Below are 15251 nucleotides of genomic sequence, written 5' to 3'. Positions count from 1 at the left end.
GCTGGTAGGCTATTAATTATTGGCTCAATTTCAGAGCCTGTTATTGGCCTCTTCAGGGATTCGCTTTCTTCCTGGTTTAGTCTTGGGAGGGTGTATGTGTCCAGGAATTTATCCATTTCTTCTAGATTTTCTAGTTTATTTGCGTAGAGGTGTTTGTAGTATTCTCTGATGGTAGTTTGTATTTCTGTGGGATCAGTGGTGATATCCCCTTTATCATTTTTTATTGCGTCTATGTGATTCTTCTCTCTTTTCTTCTTTATTAGTCTTGCTAGCGGTCTATCAATTTTGTTAATCTTTTCAAAAAACCAGCTCCTGGATTCATTGATTTTTTTTTTTTTTTTTTTTTTTTTTTTTTTTTTTTTTTTTTTTTTGATACGGAGTCTTGCTCTGTCGCCCAGGCTGGAGTGCAGTGGCGCAATCTCGGCTGACTGCAAGCTCCGCCTCCCGGGTTCACGCCATTCTCCTGCCTCAGCCTCTCCAAGTAGCTGGGACTACAGGCGCCCGCCACCACGCCTGGCTAATTTTTTTGTATTTTTAGTAGAGACGGGGTTTCACCGTGGTCTCGATCTCCTGACCTTGTGATCTGCCCTCCTCGGCCTCCCAAAGTGCTGAGATTACAAGCGTGAGCCACCGTGCCTGGCGAATTCATTGATTTTTTGAAGAGTTTTTGTGTCTCTATCTCCTTCAGTTCTGCTCTGATCTTAATTATTTCTTGTCTTCTGCTAGCTTTTGAATGTGTTTGCTCTTGCTTCTCTAGTTCTTTCAATTGCGATGTTAGGGTGTCAATTTTAGATCTTTCCTGCTTTCTCTTGTGGGCCTTTAGTGCTATAAATTTCCCTCTACCCACTGCTTTAAATGTGTCCCAGAGATTCTGGTATGTTGTGTCTTTGTTCTCACTGGTTTCAAAGAATATCTTTATTTCTGCCTTCATTTCATTATGTACCCAATAGTCATTCAGGAGCAGGTTGTTCAGTTTCCATGTGGTTGAGTGGTTTTGAGTGAGTTTCTTAATCCTGAGTTCTGGTTTGATTGCACTGTGGTCTGAGAGACAGTTTGTTATAATTTCTGTTCTTTTACATTTGTTGAGGAGTGCTTTACTTCCAACTATGTGATCAATTTTGGAATAAGTGTGGTGTGGTGCTGAGAAGAATGTATATTCTGTTGATTTGGGGTGGAGAGTTCTGTAGATGTCTATTAGGTCTGCTTGGTGCAGAGCTGAGTTCAATTCCTGGATATCTTTTTTAACTTCCTGTCTCACTGATCTGTCTAATGTTGACAGTGGGGTGTTAAAATCTCCCATTATTATTGTGTGGGAGTCTAAGTCTCTTCGTAGGTCTCTAAGGACTTGCTTTATGAATCTGGGTGCTCCTGTATTGGGTGCATATATATTTAGGATAGTTAGCTCTTCTTATTGAATTGATCCCTTTACCATTATGTAATGGCCTTCTTTGTCTCTTTTGATCTTTGTTGGTTTAAAGTCTGTTTTATCAGAGACTAGGATTGCAACCCCTGTCTTTTTTTGTTTTCCATTTGCTTCGTAGATCTTCCTCCATCCCTTTATTTTGAGCCTATGTGTGTCTCTGCACCTGAGATGAGTCTCCTGAATACAGCACACTGATGGGTCTTGACTCTTTATCGAATTTGCCAGTCTGTGTCTTTTAATTGGCGCATTTAGCCCATTTACCTTTAAGGTTAATATTATTATGTGTGAATTTGATCCTGTCATTATGATGTTAGCTGGTTATTTTGCTCATTAGTTGATGCGGTTTCTTCCTAGACAAACAGAGAGCCAAATCATGAGTGAACTCCCATTCACAATTGCTTCAAAGAGAATAAAATACCTAGGAATCCAACTTACAAGGGATGTGAAGGACCTCTTCAAGGAGAACTACAAACCACTGCTCAACAAAATAAAAGAGGACACAAACAAATGGAAGAACATTCCATGCTCATGGATAGGAAGAATCAATATTGTGAAAATGGCCATACTCCCCAAGGTAATTTATAGATTCAATACCATCCCCACTAAGCTACCAATGACTTTCTTCACAGAACTGGAAAAAACTACTTTAAAGTTCATATGGAACCAAAAAAGAGTTCACATTTCCAAGACAATCCTAAGCCAAAAAACTAAGCTGGAGGCATCATGCTACCTGACTTCAAACTACACTACAAGGCTACAGTAACCAAAACAGCATGGTACTGGTACCAAAACAGAGATATAGACCAATGGAACAGAATAGAGCCCTCGGAAATAATACCACACATTTACAACCATCTGATCTTTGACAAACCTGACAAAAACAAGAAATGGGGAAGGGATTCCCTATTTAACAAATGGTGCTGGGAAAACTGGCTAGCCATATGTAGAAAGCTGAAAATGGATCCCTTCCTTACACCTTATACAAAAATTAATTCAAGATGGATTAAATACTTAAATCTTAGACCTAAAACCATAAAAACTCTAGAAGAAAATCTAGGCAATACCATTCAGGACATAGGCATGGGCAAGGACTTCATGTTTAAAACACCAAAAACAATGGCAACAAAAGCCAAAATTGACAAACGGGATCTAATTAAACTAAAGAGCTTCTGCACAGCAAAAGAAACTACCATCAGAGTGAACAGGCAGCCTACAGAATGGGAGAAAATTTTTGCAATCTACTCATCTGACAAAGGGCTAATATCCAGAATCTACAAAGAACTCAAACAAACTTACAAGAAAAAAACAACCCCATCAACAAATGGGCAAAGGATACGAACAGACACTTCTCAAAAGAAAACATTTATGCAGCCAACAGACACATAGATAAATGCTCATCATCACTGGCCATCAGAGAAATGCAAATCAAAACCACAATGAGACACCATCTCACACCGGTTAAAATGGCAATCATTAAAAAGTCAGGAAACAACAGGTGCTGGAGAGGATGTGGAGAAATAGGAACACTTTTACACTGTTGGTGGGACTGTAAATTAGTTCAACCATTGTGGAAGAAGTGTGGTGATTCCTCAAGAATCTAGAACTAGAAATACCACTTGATCTAGCCATCCCATTTGTGGGTATATACCCAAAGGATTATAAATCATGCTGCTATAAAGACACATGCACACATATGTTTATTGTGGCACTATTCACAATAGCAAAGACTTGGAACCAACCCAAATGTCCATCAGTGATGGACTGGATTAAGAAAATGTGGCACATACACACCATGGAATACTATGCAGCCATAAAAAATGATGAGTTCATGTCCTTTGTAGGGACATGGATGAAGCTGGAAACCATCATTCTCAGCAAACTATCGCAAGGACAAAAAACCAAACACCGCATGTTCTCACTCATAGGTGGGAATTGAACAATGAGAACACTTGGACACAGAAAGGGGAACATCACTCACCAGGGCCTGTCTGTGGGGTGGGGGGAGGGGGAGGGATAGCATTAGGAGATATACCTAATGTAAATGATGAGTTAATGGGTGCAGCACACCAACTTGGCACATGTATACATATGTAACAAACCTGCACGTTGTGCACATGTACCCTAGAACTTAAAGTATAATTTAAAAAAAAATTAAAAAAAGAAAATGGGGCTGGGGTGCGGGCGGCGGAAAAATGGAACCCCCGGCTCCTCTGAGGAAGCCAGGATCCATCCTGGAAGGCCCGGAGCTCCCGGGCCGCCTCTCTCTGCCTCCAGCTCCGCACTCCCCTCCCTTCTGGGGAACCTGCGAGCGGGCACTGGGCCCGGCGGCGGGACTCAGACCCATGTGGGCGACGCGCCTTCGCGGGCTGTCGGCTTAGCTGGCGACCCCCTACGAGAAAACTGAGGCTCCCGGGACCAGAACAGATGTGTTTGGAGAGGAGGGAACTTGAACTTGGGTCCAATGCTCGATGGCTCCAAGGTCCGCGCCGTCCTTGCCATAACAGATTCACCATTCGAGCGTTCCATTTTACACACACAAATCCGCGCGGGGCAGGAGGAACAGAGCGCAGAAACACGGCAGGAGTGGCTTCGCTGGGCACTGGGAGGCCGGTGGGCTCCTCCCGGGCCACCCTCTCCCCGCCCAGCACACTCAGGCGCCCGGCCTGACAAAGGCTTCTTTGTCTCCTAAACAAGACACTGAAAAATAGCAAGCTAGCCGGGCGCGGTGGCTCAAGCCTGTAATCCCAGCACTTTGGGAGGCCGAGGCGGGCGGATCACGAGGTCAGGAGATCGAGACCATCCTGGCTAACACGGTGAAACCCCGTCTCTACTAAAAATACAAAAAATTAGCCGGGCGTGTTGGCGGGCGCCTGTAGTCCCAGCTACTCGGGAGGCTGAGGCAAGAGAATGGCGTGAACCCGGGAGGCTGAGCTTGCAGTGAGCCGAGATCGCGCCACTGCACTCCAGCCTGGGGGACAGAGAAAGACGCTGTCTCAAAAAAAAAAAAAAAGAAAGAAAGAAAAATAGCAAGCTTAAGAATCACCATAAATAAGATTCTAGCTCTACCTAGTGGCCAAAAATGGGATTAACCCCCTGAAATGAGGAATTTTACCAAATTTGCAAAACTGTGAGGGATCTTAACAGAAAATAGGGAGACAGAGGGGGACCCAAATGTTAAGTTAAAAGGACAGGCACTAGGTTAAAATATATATGGTCACTCTCTTCCCAGCACAGTTGCAGCCCTCAGCCCACACAGGATAATGGTGACACCTGAGGTACTGAACATGAAAAAACTGTATGAGGCCGGGCGTGGTGGCTCACGCCTGTAATCCCAGCACTTTGGGAGGCCAAGGCAGGTGGATCACCTGAGGTCAGGAGTTCAAGACCAGCCTGACCAATATGGCAAAACCCTGTCTCTACTAAAAATACAAAAATTAGCCAAGCGTGGTGGCAGACGCCTGTAATCCCAGCTACTCAGGAGGCTGAGGCAGGAGAATCACTTGAACCTGAAAGGCGGAGGTTTCAGTTAGCCAAGATTATGCCATTGCACTCCAGCCTACACAACGAGAGCAAAACTCTGTCTCAAAAAATTAAATAAAAATTAGCTAGGCATGATGGCAGGCACCTGTAGTCCCAGCTACTCGGGAGGCTGAGACAGGAGAATCAATGGAACCCAGGAGGCAGAAGTTGCAGTGAGCCGAGATTGTGGCATTGCATTCCGGCCTGGGCAACAAGAGTGAGACTCTGTCTCAAAACAAAAACTGTGTGAAGGTAAAACAAAAGAAGTCTACGGATTGTTAGATGGTCCAGGAAAAGTCCTCCTGGTCCAAGGACCCAATTACAGTGGTTAATGCAGCTAGAAAAAATCACCTGGAAGGGTAGTTTTCAGTTGTTACAGGAAGCAGATATTAAAATTATTTTCACCAGAAAATGTGGGGAGACAGCTTTCATTGCACCCCAGTGTGAAGTAGTTCCAACTGAATGGGTTTGCAGAATAGCAACTGGTTCGTTTCTCAAAAGAAATAAATCCCAGTGTCAAGGAAGGATATAAGTTTTATCCATCTAAAGTGGAGATGTTTTTCAAGGATGATGCTGATAATGACCCACAGTGATCTGAGGAACAGTTGATTGCTGCAAAATTTTGCTTTATTGGACTTGTTATAGGCCAAACTGAAGGGGATATCATGAGTCATGCTACACAGGTTATTTTTGAAATACTGGAGAAATCCTGGTTACCCCAGAACTATACACTGGTTGATATGAAGATTGAATTTGGTGTTGATGTAACCACCAAAGAAATTGTTCTTGCTGATGATTCCTGGAGACTGGCCATTACGAGATTGAAGCCAACAGAAAGACAGTCTTATTGGGAGCTCAAAGAAGTAACTCCTGAAGGGCTCCAAATGGTAAAGAAAAGCTTTGAGGCCGGGCACGGTGACTCATGCCTGTAATCCCAGCACTTTGGGAGGCCGAGGCAGACAGATCACCCGAGGTCAGGAGCTCGAGAGCAGCCTGGCCAACATGGTGAAACCCTGTCTCTACTAAAAATACAAAAATTAGCTGGGCGAGGTGGTGCACGCCTGTAGTCCCAGCTACTCGGGAGGCTGAGGCAGGAGAATCGCTTGAACCCGGGAGGCAGAGCTTGCAGTGAGCCAAGATCACATCACTGCACTCCAGCCTGGGCGACAGAGCGAGACTCCGTCTCAAAAAAAAAAAAAAAAAAAAAGAAAAAGAAAAAGAAAAGAAAAGCTTTGAGTGGGTTGCAGAGAGAGTCAAGTTGCTTTTGAAATCAGAAAGTTAGTGCACAGTTGTAGTATTGATGAGCTCTACTTCTGATATTGGTCACTGTGAAAACATCAAGGCCTGTGGAAATGTTGGCACTCCGTGTGAACTATCCACACATAGAGGACCAAATGAAACCCTAAAGATAAAGCTGCGTGTGAAGGGGGTGGCATTGCTATTGTACTTGTGGCAGTGGCAGGCAGAAGCAATGCTTTGGGACCACTGATGTCTGGGAACACTGCATATCCAGTTATCAGCTGTCCTCCCCTCACACCAGACTGGGGAACTCAGTATGTGTGGTCTCTTTTTGAGTACCTAGTGGTCTCGGCTGTTCAACCATCCTTTCTCCGGAAGAATTAGCTCAGCTTGTGGCTCAGTATTTGGATTAAACAACTATTCGGTATGGGGCAAACTGCAAGCAGGCATTTTGAACACATGGATTTCCTTGAAGCTGGCTGACAAGAAAATCAGATAATGTAATTTATAAGAAAGAACATCATTGCATTTTTTAGGGGGAAAACTGTAAATTTCTAATTTAGCTGCAGGAAAATCAAGATGAAAAGGTGATTTTAAATTAGAGAACACAAGTAAAATTTATTAGTGAATGAATGCTTCCCTAGATCCATATTAATAAATATGACCACCTAACCCGTCCTTTCTTGAGCTAGACACCATTTTTCAGTCAGTCTTTATCATTCCTCTGATTTTACCCGTTTTTTTTTTTTTTTTTTTTTGAGACGGAGTCTTGCTCTGTCCCCCAGGGTGGAGTGCAGTGGCGAGATCTCGGCTCACTGCAAGCTCCACCTCCCGGGTTCACGCCATTCTCCTGCCTCAGCCTCCCGAGTAGCTGGGACTACAGGCGCCCACCAACACACCCGGCTAATTTTTTGTATTTTTAGTAGAGACGGGGTTTCACCGTGTTAGCCTGGATGGTCTCGATCTCCTGACCTCGTGATCCGCCCGCCTCGGCCTCCCAAAGTGCTGGGATTACAGGCTTGAGCCACCGTGCCCGGCCTTACCCGTTTTTCTTAAGTATTGGTGGTCTCTAGTATTGAGTTTCTTCCTTAATATTCACTGGATGATCTTTAGTCTCTCAGCTAAAACTAGCATTACTGACTCCCAGCCATGTGCCTCTAGGCTTGGTTTCTTTTTTGATTTTTGGTGGTGTTTGTTTTGAGTCAGGGTTTCACTGTCGCCCAGGCTGGAGTGCAGTGGCATAATCCTGGCTCACGGTTGCCTCCTGCTCCTGGACTCAAGCAGTTCTCTCACCTTAGCCTCCCAAAGTGCTGGGATTACAGGAGTGAGCCACTGTGCCTGGCTAGATTCTTATTTTCAACTGTCCATTTCTCCCTGTACATCGCATGGCCATTCCCATAAAAACCAGAATGCTCCCAATTTTATTAATCTTCCATCTAGCCTGTAACTCTCGGTATACTCACTGCTGCAAGTCAGAAGCTTGATTTCATCCTTGATGTTTTTCTCTGACCCTTCACATCTCACTCATCAGCAAGTCATGTTGATTTTAATTTCTGATTATCCCTTGAGTTTACCCTGTCTTCTCATCCTCTGTACAAAAGCCTCAAGTGAGGATCAAATTCAACATTATCCTGATCTATACCAGTCCCCCTTCTCAATCCAGCCTTTTCCAAGTTGATTGCCCAAGGACCTCTAACATAATACACTCTTACCTATTTTGCACCACAGACTTCTTTGAAAATATATATGCTGTTGACCCTCTCTGGAGAATATTGCACATATAAAATTTACCAACAGATTTCATTGGTTCTTGGGTTCTCCTGCAGCCGATCCATAGTTTGTAAATTAAGAATTGCTGATGTGGGTGGGGCATGGTAGCTCGCACCTGTAATCGCAGCACTTTGGGAGGCCGAGTTGGGTGGATCGCCTGAGGTCAGGAGTTCGAGACCAGCCTGGCCAACATGGTGAAACCCCAGCTCTACTGAAAATACAAAAATAGGCCGGGCGCAGTGGCTCACACCTGTAATCGCAGCACTTTGGGAGGTCGAGGCAGGCAGATCACGAGGTCAAGAGATTGAGACCATCCTGGCCAACATGGTGAAACCCTGTCTCTATTAAAAATACAAAAAAAAATTAGCCAGACGTGGTGGTGGGCACCTGTAGTTCCAGCTACTCGGGAGGCTGAGTCAGGAGAATCACTTGAACCCAGGAGGCAGAGGCTACAGTGAGCTGAGATCACTCCACTGCACTCCAGCCTGGGCAATAGAGAGATTCCATCTCAAAAAAAAAAAAAAAAAAAAAGAAAGAAAATACAAAAATAAGCCAAGTGTGGTGGCATGTGCCTGTAATCCCAGCTACTCAAGAGGCTGAGGTAGGAGAATCGCTTGAATCTGGGAGGCAGAGGTTGCAGTGAGCCAAGGTCGTCCCGGACAACAGAGCGGGACTCCATCTCAGAAAAAAAAAAAAAAAAATTGCTGATATGACCCATGAAGGGAACTCATTTTCCTCATAATTATTGGACTGCCACACATTGCTACCTTTAGTTCTTTGAAGGCTTACATTTTTAAAATTAAAACCTATGTATTAGTAGAGCTTTATCTTCACTGCCTCCATGAAACCTTTTGTGACCACAATGACTACAAGTAATTCTTTCTCTGTTGAATTCTAAGCTCCAGAATAGAAGAAAATGTCATTGTACACTGTATTTCCCTCACATTGTCTTATGCTCTGATGTGCTATGTTTAGCTATCTGCCAGAGATGGATAAATTATAAAACTCATGTGTACTACTTAAGTTTCTATCTTATACCAGTTTGTCCAGAACAACTAAAAGGATTTAGAAAATTAAACAAAAAACAACAAAAAAAAAACCCTATGGTCAGATGTTCAATCTTTGGCCAGGAGTGGTGGTTCACACCTGTAATCCCAACACTTTGGGAGGCTGAGGCAGGCGGATCACTTGAGGCCAGGAATTCAAGACCAGCCTGACTAACATGGCAAAACTTCATCTCTACTAAAAATACCAAAAAAAAAAAAAAAAAATTAGCTGGGCATGGTGCCACATGCCTCCCAGCTATTCAGGAGGCTGAGACCCGAGAATCATTTGAACCCAGGAGGCGGAGGCTGCAGTGAGCTGAGATTGCACCACTGCACTCCAGCCTGGGTGACAGACTGAGACTGCTTCTCATAAAAATAAAAATAAAATAAAAAATTAGTCAAGTGAGCTGGCCTGTACCTATACTTCCAGCTAATTGGGAGGTAGAGGCAGGAGAATCTCTTCTGCTCAGGAGTTCAAAGCTACAGTGAGCTATGACTGTGCCACTGCACTCCAGCCTGGGTGACAGAGTAAGACCCCATCTTGAAAAATAAAAAGAAGAAAGAAAAGAAAAAGATGACCAAAAAGAATTGGCTGATTATCTCTCTACCACGGACTTAGTCCCTGACTAAAAATGAAGAAAGTTGGCTATTTACAACATGTAGAAGAACACATCAACAGAAACAATCCTTCACAGCAAACCCATGAAAATAAGAGGATCTGGAATGGAAGGAAAACCTCATAGTTAAGGTTGCCAGGTAAACTATAAGATGCTCAGTTAAATTGTATAAGTATCTCCCAAATACCTAATATTTAAGGATTTCTTTTCAACAATTGACATCACAAAGTTAACAAATGGGTGACAGATTTGAAGAAGATACTTGTAATACACACAGACACACACACACACACACAACTAAACTAAAAGACATTGATATGTAAACCATGTAAGGAATCCTTGCAAATAAACAAAAACAGGATCTGGATCCCCATAGAAAAATGGACAAAGAACATGATTAGGAAATTCACAGAAAGGGAAAATAAATGACTTACAAGTACATCAGATAATATACCTAACTGCTAGGAAATGCAGGTTACAACAATAAGGTACAGAAAAACCAAAGTCAGAGGACTGACAATATCTCACTTCAAGACTTAGTATGAAAGCTTGGCCAGGTATGTCTCTACTAAAAATATAAAAATTAGCCAGGCATGGTGGTGGGTGCCTGTAATCCCAGCTACTCAAGGGGCTGAGGCAGGAGAATCACTTGAACCCAGGAGGTGGAGGTTGCAGTGAGCCAAGATCGCACCATTGCACCCCAGCCTGGGCAATGGAGCAAGACTCAGTCTAAAAAAAAAAAAAAAAAAAAAAAAAAAACAACCACACACACACAAATAAAATCTATTTTTTAAAAAATGATAGTAGGTAAGACAAGCTTCAGCCCATTGTCCACCTTGTGGGTATAAAAGGGAAGCTTGATCACTGATAGAGATTTGATAAAGACAAGTGTAGAGAGCTTCAGAAGTACCACTCAGAGAGCTTGCCCTATGTCCTCTAGAATTTGGGAATGGGGAGGCTGGTAATGACCCATGCCTAACTAGTCCTAAGGCAAGAGGGTGGCTAGCTACCCTAGCTCCCACAAGCAAGAAGTGTCTTCAGTGAGAAGAGGTTACACATCCATGAAAAGAGGAGCAAGGGCAGCTGCTTCCTGTGGACCAGATTGGAGCCATCCTTGTTGTCTTGAAAAGGACACCAGCAAGATGGCCCAGGCCAGCAGAGTGGATGTGGTGGAAGCACAAAGCAGGCAAGAAGAAAGAGAGCAAGGATTCAGTTCAAGAAATAACGTGAGTGCTTTTGAGAGAAATCATGTTATGTGCTAGGCTGCAAAAATGATTAGACAGGGTTCCTGTCTCTGTGCTTTCAAGCCATTGGAAGGTAAGTGGTTATTTAAATAATTTCAGTATAGCATGATGCTGAGGAGGTTAGATTTTATCCTGTAAGGCTCGGATGTCAGTGCCACTGAATGATTTAAGGGGATTTCACAATCAGATTTGGTGGCAATGTGAAATAGAGTTACGATGGGGCTAAATATGGAGGCAGAGAAAACAGTTAGATCAAAACATCAATTGCTAAATTCAAAATGAGTGTTAAGAGCCTGACCTAAGAAAGTGGTAGTAGGTATGGAAAAGAAAAGGCAACTCAAGAAAAATCTGTGCAAGAGCCAAAACCCTGGCAATGCATGAAAACTGATTTGATTTAGGAAATGGGGGTGAGAAAAAGAGTGAAAAATAACAAAATAAGATACTATTTTATTCATACAGACTGACCAAAAAAACTGGGTATGTGAAAATTTTGAGAATGGGAAGAAACTGACACAATGCATTTTTGGCAGAAACGAAGACTGGTACAGACATTCTGGGATTATAGGTGCCTGCTACGATGCCTGGCAAATTTTTTTATTTGTGGTAGAGACAGGGTTTCACCATGTTGACCAAGCTGGTCTCGAACTCCTAACCTCAAGTGAGGTCTTCCCAAAGTGCTAGGATTACAGGTGTGAGCCACCATGCCTGGCCTGAGAATCTGTGTTTCTCACAAGTCCTCACATGATGCTGGTCAAGGGCCACTTTGAGAATGATGGTATTAGGACCCTTAACTTCCTCAACTTCAGTTTTCTCACTGATAAAATGGGCACAACAATAGTGATGTTGTGTCTATTAATGGAGACATGGAAGAGGAAGTGCTTAGTTAATTGTACAGCTATAGAGGAACATGGTTAGCAATTACTATTATTGCACATTTGACTTTAAGAGTGAATGCTAGGCCAGACTCAGAGGCTCACACCTGTAATCCCAGGACTTTGGGAGGCCAAAGCAGGCAGATCATTTGAGGTAAGCAGTTTGAGACCAGCCTGGCCAACATGGTGAAACCCCATCTCTACTAAAAATACAAAAATTAGCTGGGCCTGGCAGCCTACGCCTAGTCCCAACTACTCAGGAGGCTGAGGCAGAAGAACCGCTTGAATCCAGGAGGCAGGGGTTGCGGTGAGCTGAGATCCTGCCACTGCACTCCAGCCTGGGGACGGAGTGAGACTCCACCTCACCAAAAAAAAAAAAAAAAAAAAAAAAAAAAAGCCGGGTGCGGTGGCTCACATCTGTAATCCTAGCACTTTCGGAGGCTAAGGTGGGTGTATCACCTGAGGTCAGGAGGTTGAGACCAGCCTGGCCAACATGGTAAAAACCCATCTCTACTAAAAATACAAAAGTTAGCCGGGTGTGGTGGCAGGTGCCTATAAATCCCAGCTACTCAGGAGACTGAGGCAGAAGAATCACTTGAACCCAGGAGGCAGAGCTTGCAGTGAGCCAAGATCACACCACTTGACTCCAGCCTGGGCAAAAGGGCAAAACTCCATCAAAAAAAAAAAGAAAGAAAGAAAGAGAGAAAGAGAGAGAGAGAGAAAGCAAGCAAGCAAGAATGGAAAAGAGAGGGAAGGGGGGGCGGGGAGGGGTGGGGAGGGAAGGGAAGGGAAGGGAAGGGAAGGGAAGGGAAGGGAGCTGATGCTGTGCTATGGTGAGTGCAGATGTTTGATCTTTCAGACCTTACCATAGCAATCCATATTCAAATATGTGGGCATAAGGAGGGACTTAATATCAAATGGAATGAAGGGAAGACCATCTTCACGTGTCAACTCCTCATCCAATCTGCCAATACAATAAATTTTCTTATGTATCCTGCCAAGAATAAGAATGTTTCCCACACATACATACACACACTGGAGTTTCACTGTATACAAATTGTTGTTGTTGTTGTTGCTGAGATGGAGTTTTGCTCTTGTCACCCAGGCTGGAGTGCAATGGCATGATCTCAGCTCACTGCAACCTCCGCCTCCTGAGTAGCTGGGATTACAGGCGCCTGCCACCACGCCTGGCTAATTTTTTGTATTTTTAGTAGAGATAGGGTTTTGCCATGTTAGGCAGGCTGATCTCAAACTCCTGACCTCAGGTGATCCACCCACCTTGGCCTCCCAAAGTGCTGGGATTACAGGCGTGAGCCACCACGCCTGGCCCACTGTATATAAATTTAACTGATCCAAAGATCAGCGAGAATTCCCTTCAGCTACCCAAAGTGTGAATATCCCACTGGGCTGATATATGATAGATGCACCTGAAAGCAATAACTGCGATATATGTTGTATGGCAGACAAACCTGAGAGCAGTAACTTAAGAAATGAAAGTTGCCACGTGGCACTTGCTGCCAGGAGGGTGCTAAGTGAAGATGCTATATAAACGGCATGCTTTTTGCAAATGGTTGTGGTTCTCCTGTTCAGTCCACTGTCACTGGACTGTCCCCGTACGTAAGCCCCCCTAATAAAACCCTATGTCTCCTCCACTGGCTCCAGGTCTCTTCTTTGACTTGAACCTGGTGCCATCCCTACTGAAGTTAATAGGGGTCTGGCACTACAGCTGACTGTTGGAGATATATATTATTCCAAAACCTAGGCATTAAATGCAGGCAAATTAATTCATATCATGTTCAACTTTTAGAGAAATGTCTAGCTATGATTAATCATGAGGAATTTTGTACTCACTGTATTTTTGCACTAATTTTTGTACTCACTCTATTTGGCACCTTTAAGCTAAAGCCCCTTAAAAATGCAACTAGGTGTTATCTCCCTTTATATCCTGCACACAAGATTACATTTGTTACACTGCTGTGTCAGAAAGTTCTCCACATTGAGCCAGAATCTGCATCCACAAACTTCCAAACACTAGAACTTATTTTGGCTTCTAAAATATCACAGAATAGTTCACAGTCATCTTTTGTTGATGATAAAGCCTTCAAGATGTTAGACAGATGCCTTCTCTCACTGCACCCTAATCCTCCTTCATTCATCTTATGACATTATCTTAAAAAATTATGCTTACTGTTAAAGAAAATAATTCAAAATTAGTAAGCTTGCTTTTAGTTAAATAAAATAACTAATTTCCCTTCTTCAAGAAATACTGAAGTTTTGCATAAAGGACACGACCCCTCAATCCTATTTACATTACCAAATGACTTGCTGGTAGATAACCATATCTGAATTCAAAAGACTAAAAAGTTTCTCTTTGGAGTAAAAATTAAAGAAACAAGAATTACCTCAAAAAGTTCCCACACTCCTAGCCCTTCTGTCTAACCCAGAGATCTGTGAACTACATTTTTTTCTTTCACACGCAGCACCCCTAGGCCATGCAACAAGTATTTGAACAAAAAGGAACCACTTCAGAAACTAGAAATGGGACCTTCAGAACCATGTGGGCTGAGAACCAGCCCTAGCTTTAGCCTTCAGCCTCTGAAATGTTCAAACCAAAATATGATAGCCATTACAAATAAGGCTGCAAGGACATTCTTTATAAAACAATTCCTAGAAGGTTGTTTTGTTTTGTTTTGTTTTGTTTTGTTTTTCATTATCTCAGCTCACTGCAACCTCCCATTTCCCAGGTTCAACTGACTCTTCTGCCTCAGGCTCCCGAGTAGCTGGGACTACAGGCATACGCCACCACACCTGGCTAATTTTCATATTTTTAGTAGAGATGAGGTTTCGCCATATTGGCCAGACTGGTCTTGAACTCTAGACCTCAAGTGATCCACTCTCCCCGGCCTCCCAAAGTGCTGAGATTACAGGCGTGAACCACGGTGCTTGGTCTCCTAGAAGTTATCTTGAATTGTAGTGTTGAGATGCAGAATATCAGGAACTTTTTCCAAATGGCATCGGTTTAAATGTCTGCCAAACTCACAGGTGAAAAAATGCATTTAATTGTGTCGATGTACATTTCTAAGCTAGAGGCTGAATACCTTCTCTCAGAAGCATATGGGTTATTTGCATTTCTTCATTTGCTGATTGTTCTGTTATGATATACTTACTGAGGATGGGCGCGATGGCTCATGCCTGTAATCCCCACAATTTGGGAGGCAAAGGTGGGCAGATCAGTTGAAGTCAGGAATTTGAGACCAGCCTGGCCAACATGGTAAAACTCTGTCTCTACTAAAAATACAAAAATTAGTTGGGTGTAGTGGCATATGCCTGTAGTCTCAGCTACTCAGGAGACTGAGGCAGGAGAATCACTTGAACCAGGAGACAGGGAGGTTGCAGTGAGCCAAGATTGAGCCACTGCACTCCAGCCTGGATGACAGAGCAAGACTCTAAAGAAAAAAAAAAAAGAAAGAAAAAAGATATACTTACTGATTTTTTTTGAGATGGAGGTTTGCTCTTGTTGC

The 15251-nt window shown here is 43.3% G+C and overlaps 1 pseudogene; it reads left to right on the top strand.

Annotated features, from left to right (window-relative positions):
* Positions 1-4447: 4447 nt before the first annotated feature.
* LOC100581616 lies at positions 4448-6863 on the top strand (annotated as a pseudogene).
* Positions 6864-15251: the final 8388 nt, after the last annotated feature.

Source organism: Nomascus leucogenys, chromosome 3 (assembly GCF_006542625.1).
Source record: "Nomascus leucogenys isolate Asia chromosome 3, Asia_NLE_v1, whole genome shotgun sequence".
NCBI lineage: Eukaryota > Metazoa > Chordata > Mammalia > Primates > Hylobatidae > Nomascus > Nomascus leucogenys.
The sequence above is the reverse complement of the archived record's forward strand: the minus strand, read 5'-3'. Positions and strand labels throughout refer to the sequence as shown.